The sequence below is a fragment of the Hylobates moloch genome, unplaced genomic scaffold (genome assembly GCF_009828535.3).
Source record: "Hylobates moloch isolate HMO894 unplaced genomic scaffold, HMol_V3 SCAFFOLD_1, whole genome shotgun sequence".
NCBI classification, from domain to species: Eukaryota; Metazoa; Chordata; class Mammalia; order Primates; family Hylobatidae; genus Hylobates; species Hylobates moloch.
Genome location: NW_026652276.1, coordinates 59,291,094 through 59,297,866, shown reverse-complemented (window position 1 = coordinate 59,297,866; position 6,773 = coordinate 59,291,094). Strand labels below are relative to the sequence as shown.

Here is a 6,773-nt window from a genome sequence, read left to right as displayed (position 1 = left end):
TACGGGTTTTTAGGAATATTTCCAAGATAAAAGTTATAGGGGACTCCTGACTCAATTGAAAAAGAAAGGATTGAAGACAAAAAAAGAGACATGTCATATTGTATTGGACCAGTTGATTATTCTAAAGAATACTGACACCACAATAAATTTTGAGGGAAAGTGCTATAGCTTTCTAATTCATCAATTAAAAATCCAGAAATAGGGATACTTTCCTTAATCACCTGGATCAGTTGATGTATAATCCAAACATCTTCTCAGCTTCCTGGATACTATTCTGTTGTTGTCTTTACCAGTACATAAGACAATGCATTCAATAACTTCATTACCCACCATATCCTTTTAGTTGACATAAAAGTACTTCTTTCAAACTTCGAGATACATTCTCTTTTATTTTTAATATCCTAGGATTTTATTAATTTAGTTCACATTATCCATATTATTCCTGATTCTTTAAAATAATTTGATCATATTTCTTCCCAGCTTTTCATTATTTTAAATTAAAAAGTCATATATGTTTTATATAAATAAGTATTATTAAAAATAGCATTTTAGGCCGGGCGCGGTGGCTCACGCTTGTAATCCCAGCACTTTGGGAGGCCGAGGCGGGCGGATCACGAGGTCAGGAGATCGAGACCACGGTGAAACCCCGTCTCTACTAAAAATACAAAAAATTAGCCGGGCGTGGTGGCGGACGCCTGTAGTCCCAGCTACTCGGAGAGGCTGAGGCAGGAGAATGGCGTGAACCCGGGAGGCAGAGCTTGCAGTGAGCCGAGATTGCGCCACTGCACTCCAGCCTGGGCGACAGAGCGAGACTCCGTCTCAAAAAAAAAAAAAAAAAAAAAAGCATTTTAAAGAAGGAGGATAGATTCCTAGAAGAAGGTAGGGAGGTCAACATTATCTGAAAATGACACTCTGGAAGTGAATTTTCCGTCATGGACAGTCTAGCACTTTCCAGACACAACCTCTAGCTGCCTCTAGTTATACGCCATCATATCTTTTCAAGCTCTTTAATTTGGCAGCTCTTCTACCACCCTATTGAAGCTGTTCTATGAAAAATCATCAGCTGGTCTCACTGTATCACGTCAATTTGACTTGTCTTCATTCTCTGTATTCTGACTTCTCTGTAACTTTTTACACCATTGAATAACTTTTCTTTTTCTTTTTTTTGAAATTCTATTTACCTTTGAATACATGGTCCAGGCTTTCACTGGTTTCTATAACTTCTCTTTATCTGTTTTTTTTTTTTTTCACGTTTCATTTGTTTTCAAAAGTCCAAATTTTGTTCCCTAAACCATCGTCCTTTCCCGGGCTTTCTGTAAACTGGCTCCTTTGAGAAGTTCATATCTTCTCATTCAACCATCACCTTTCTGTGAATGACCTCAACTCAACTCAGATATCCTGGCTTTATCACTCACTCATTCATCCATCCATGAAATATTTATTGAAGGCTTACAATGTGGCAAGCACTAAATAGATAAGTTGGACTCCTCAGCACCCTAGAAAAACACAGCTCATAGTCCTTGTAACACTAGTGTCCAAATTCCCCTAGCTAGAAATTGTCAAGTCAGTTTTGATGAGCCTTTTTCTTTAATCCCTAAATAAATTTTTTAAAATAAGTTCTCATTTATTTTATTAAAAATTGGCTTTTGATTGGGCCTGGTGACTCAGGCCTGTAATCCCAGCATTTTGGGAGGCTGAGGCAGGAGGATCACTTGAGGCTAGGAGTTAGAGACTAGCAAGGGGAAACACTGTGAGATCTTGTCTTTACAAAAAATTTTTAAAATTGTATTTTTTTTTTTTTTGAGACAGTTTCTTGCTCTGTCGCCCAGACTGGAATGCAGTGGCACGATCTCGGCTCACTGCAAGCTCCACCTCCCGGGTTCATGCTATTCTCCTGCCTCAGCCTCCCAGGTAGCTGGGACTACAGGCATGCACCACCACGCCCGGCTGATTTTTTGTATTTTTAGTAGAGACGGGGTTTCACCATGTTAGCCAGGATGGTCTCGATCTCCTGACCTCGTGATCCACCTGCCTTGGCCTCTCAAAGTGCTGGGATTACAGGCATGAGCCACTGCACCCGGCCAAAAATTGTATTTTTTAAAAGTACTTTATAGGTCATCATTCTTACGGGCTTCAACATGATTCAAGTTGTCAAATCCCTTGTACCTGCATTACTATCTTAGTTTCCTGAGTGGTCCTCTGACTTATTTTGTTCAGCTTGTATAATATTTTTTATCATGTTATTCTTAACATTTATAAAACACTGTAAGCCCAAAAATCTCCATCTGGTTTTTGAAGCTTACATAATCTAGATCTACCATGCGGGGTAAATTTTATTTCCAACATGCACCCTTCTTAAAGCTCAGATGTTTCCCCACAAGCATGTGTTATTTTTAACTTCTATACTTTGCTAATACCTGTGACTTTTTTTTTTCCTGGGTTGATTTTTTTCCTCTTCCAAATGGAATTGTAAACACTTGAATGTCAGAATCTATTTTTAATTGTTGAATTGTATGAATTCTAAAATGCACATTTCTTACATTATTAACTTCCTGAAAATGAGGGTGTATCTTTTTAATCAATAATGTCTTAAACATTTTAATACAGTTCAATTGGTAATGTTTGTTTATTTATTTTTTTCGTGGTACATAAAATAGTAGTGTCTCATAATCAGTGGCATTTTAAATTCAATGAAATGCCTTTTTTTTTGTACCTTGATAGTCTTTGATGGAGTATTTAGCTCATTGCAGATACTCCAGAAATGTTTGTTGGTTGATTGTACGGTTTTAAAGCATAAGTGGCATCAGTAAAGATAACCTGCATGTCTAGCATATACCTAATTTGAAAATTCAATTTTAAAATGATTTGTTTTTTGAAGAGAAGTCAAAAAATAATTAGATAAATATTGATGGCAGCAATGGCCCATCTGGAGCAGCAGCTGTAAAGATGCTGGCTGCAGGAGGGATGGGGGTGGTGGCTGGGGTTGTGTGTTCTGCTGGGCAGCATGAGCCAGGAACAGGTGCAAGTCCTGCCCTCTACTAAGTTGACAAGGCAGGAGCCCTGCACTCCCAGGCACAGCTGCAGCTGCACAGCTGTGGCTCTGAACCCAGAAACGGTTCTTACAAGCTCAGAAGTGTCTGCTGTCTGGCCTCCTACTGTCTGGCCTCTGTCTGCTCCTGGTGCCCACTCTAGTGCAAGCCTGGGTGCTGTCACAACCCAGCCAGGTGTGCATGTGCTCAGGCCAGTGCTGACATGCCAGCCCCCTGCCACCTTAGCCCTCTTGGGACTTTGGGCACTGACAATCATGGGAAGGAGGTCAGGGGTGCTGAGGGAAGCTTGGCGTGGGCCTGCAGGCACCACTGGGCACTAACAGCCTGGGCACTGTGGATAGCATGTTGATGGCGGAAGGCAGACAGGTTCCTGGGTAGAAAGGGGCAGGTCCCTGGTGAAGCTCCACCTTCAAGCCAGGGGCCCCTTGAAGCATGAGGGCTGGGTTGTCAGTTCCAGGTAGAGTCTGCAGCCTGGAGTGAGAACTTACGGTGCATTTTCTTGTCCCACCCCTGGCTGCCCATGGACCAATCAGCATGCAGTTCCTCCCTTCTGAAGCTCATAAAAACCCCAGGACTCAGCCAGACTCTCAGAGACAGGATGACCTATCTGCGAATAGGAGCTACCCACTCTTGGTCTCATCTCTGCTAAGGGCTGCAGATTCAGTGGGACAACCTGCCTGCCAAAAGGAGTTACCCACTTCAGGTCTCCTGAGAGTGTAATGTTGCTCAGTAAAGCACCTCTTCGCCTTGCTCACACTTCAACTGTCCATGTACCTCATTCTTCCTGGACACAGGACAAGAACTCAGGACCCACCAAATGGTGGGACTGAAGGAGCTATAACACAAACAGGGCTGAAACACTATGCACCCCCACCACTGCCTGCTTGCCAAGTTGTGGGTGACAAGAAGGGGAGAAGATTTGCCACCCTTTGGGGTGTTCAGACCTAGGGTCTCCCCAAGCCAAGGCTGTGACACCCTCTTTGGGGCTCTGTAATTTTTGGCGTCTTCAAGCTTCTGGGCACCATCGCATTCCCCTCGTCCTCAGGTGCCCACAGTGGAAACCGCTTGTGATGCATCTGATCCAGCTGCAGCCTTGCATGAAGCTAGAGTCTGTGCTGGCATCTGGAGCTGATTACCCCACTGCAGCAGCCGATGTGCCTGGCTGTGCACAGTGGCCTGACCCCCTACTTGCTCACTGACACACCCCTCACTGCTCTGTGCCTGGCTCCAGTCTCTTCTGAGGCATGGGATCCAGTCTGGTAGTGCGAGCTGAGCACAGCCTGCCAGGTCAAGTGGGCAGAATGAGTCCGGCAGGCCAGAGAAAAACTTGGGCAAAGGCATCACCAGCCACAGAGGTTTACAGCTGGAAGAGCGACACTCTAAGAATTCTGTGACAGTATGTGGAGACTACTTTTTAAAAATACCATATATCACAATGAATAGAACTATAAATTTCTGGATTTAGAAATTCTAAATTTCTGGATTTAAAAATTTAGAATTCTATTTATTGTGATATATGGAATTTTTAAAAAGTAGAAATAGAGCCCATCCCATGCTGTATTTCAATGAGCTTGAAAAATATCTCACTTGTTTTGGGAAATGTGAGATTCTTAAATATTAGCACAGACATGCAAGGAATTGATATTTGAAAGAAAATGCAGAGAGTTTCTATATCTCGACTGGGTGCGGTAGCTCATGCCTGCAATCCCAGCACTTTGGGAGGCTGAGGCAGGTGGATCACAAGGTCAGGAGTTCAAGACCAGCCTGGTCAGCGTGGTGAAACCCTGTCTCTACTAAAAATCCAAAAAATTAGCCAGGCATGGTGGTGCGTGCCTGTAGTCCCAGCTACTCAGGAGGCTGAGGCAGGAGAATCGCTTGAACCCAGGAGTCAGAGGCTGCAGTGAGCCGAGATCACACACCACTGCATTCCAGCCTGAGCGACACAGTGAAACTCCGTCTCAAAAAAAAAAAAAAAAAAAGAAAGTTTCTGTATCTCTGTTTGTATGACTATATATATATTTGGCAGAGCTAGCTGAGGTTTTATTTTGGAAAAAAATAAAAGCAATTGAATTGTTCTGTAGCTGGAGGCACGGGCAAGGGGGCTGCCCAGGTAGTAAACTCCCCTGCTGACGGGCTGAGAGCTAGGGCTGAGGCTCAGGTGGGTCTCCCGTTCTCGTGCTACTCTGCACAGCCGTCTCCCTCAGGGGCTCTGGCGCAGCCACAGGAGGGGCAGGCTGGGAGGGGCTGCTGTGGCTGTTCACTTGGGCAGGACATCAGAGGACTCTGACACCAGCGTCCCATCACGGGTCTCAATCTTCTTCATAACCACGGCCCTGGTGTAGCTGGTGCAGCTGAAGGAACTGGAGCCCGCGCCAGAGCCAAAGCTGGAGCCCAGTCCATAGCTGAGGCCGGGACTTGTGAGGCCCCCATAGGCCGAGCTCAGACCACCTGCATAGCTGCTGGTGGTCTTCCTATGGATACTCATGCTCAGCATCCCAGACTCCAGCCAGCTCTCCTTGCCCTCCAGCAGCTTCCTGTAGGTGGCGATCTCGATGTCCGGGGCCAGCTTGACGTTCATCAGCTCCTGGTACTAATGCAGCTGCCGCACCATGTCCTGCTTGGCATGCTGCAGGGCGGCCTCCAGCTCAGACAGCTTGGCGTTGGCATCCTTAACAGCCAACTCCCTGCGCTGCTCCGCATCTGCGATGGCGGCCTCCAGGGAAGCCCTCTGGCCTTTGAGACCCTCAATCTCAGCCTGGAGCCAGCTGATGTTCCGGTTCATCGCGGAGATCTCAGTCTTTGTATGCTGCAGGTCATCCCCGTGCTTCCCAGCCAGCGTCTGCAGCTACTCATACTTGATCTGATACATGCTCTCGGCCTCAACCCGGCTGCGGCTGGTGATCTCGTACTGCGCTTGACCTCATTGATGATGCTGTCCATGTCCAGGGAGTGGTTGTTGTCCATGGGCAGCACCACAGACATGTCTGAGATCTGGGACTGCAGCTCCGGGATATCCTCTTCATACAGCTGCCTGAGGAAGTTGATTTCGTCTGTCAGCCCTTCCAGGCGAGACTCCAGCTCTACCTTGTTCATGTAAGCTTCATCCACATCCTTCCTGATGAGGACAAATTCATTCTCCATCTCTGTACGCTTATTGATCTCATCCTCATACTTGTTCTTGAAGTCCTCCACCAGCCCCTGCATGTTGCCAAGCTCCGCCCCCAGCTTCAGCTTTTCCTGGCTCAGAGTCTCCAGCTGCTGCCTAAGGTTGTTGATGTAGCTCTGGAATATGTTGTCCCTGTTGCTCCGAGCCATCTTCTGCTGCTGCAGGAGGCTCCACTTGGTCTCCAGCATCTTGCTTTGCTGCTCCAGGAACTGTACCTTGTATATGAAGGAGGCAAACTTGTTGTTGAGGGTCTTGATCTGCTCCTTCTTCTGAGTGTGCACTGCCTGGATGTTGGGGTCCACCTCCAGGTTAAGGGGGCTCAGCAGGCTCTGGTTGACAGTGACAGTGGTGATGCCTCCCATGCCACTGGCCCCACCATAGCCTCCTCCCAGGCTACCCCAGAAGCTGCTGCTGCCCACTCGGGAGAAGCTCGAGGAGCTGATGCAGGCACCAGGCCCACTTGTGTAGAAATGGCTGCTGAAGGCCAGAGGGCCAGAAGTGGACACCCTGTAGGACTTCTGGGTCACCCTGATGGACATGGTGGAGGCAGGAGTGGA

General features: G+C 46.7%; 1 pseudogene; it reads right to left on the bottom strand.

Annotated features, from left to right (window-relative positions):
- Positions 1 to 5,307: 5,307 nt before the first annotated feature.
- LOC116809508 (keratin, type II cytoskeletal 8-like) lies at positions 5,308 to 6,773 on the bottom strand (annotated as a pseudogene).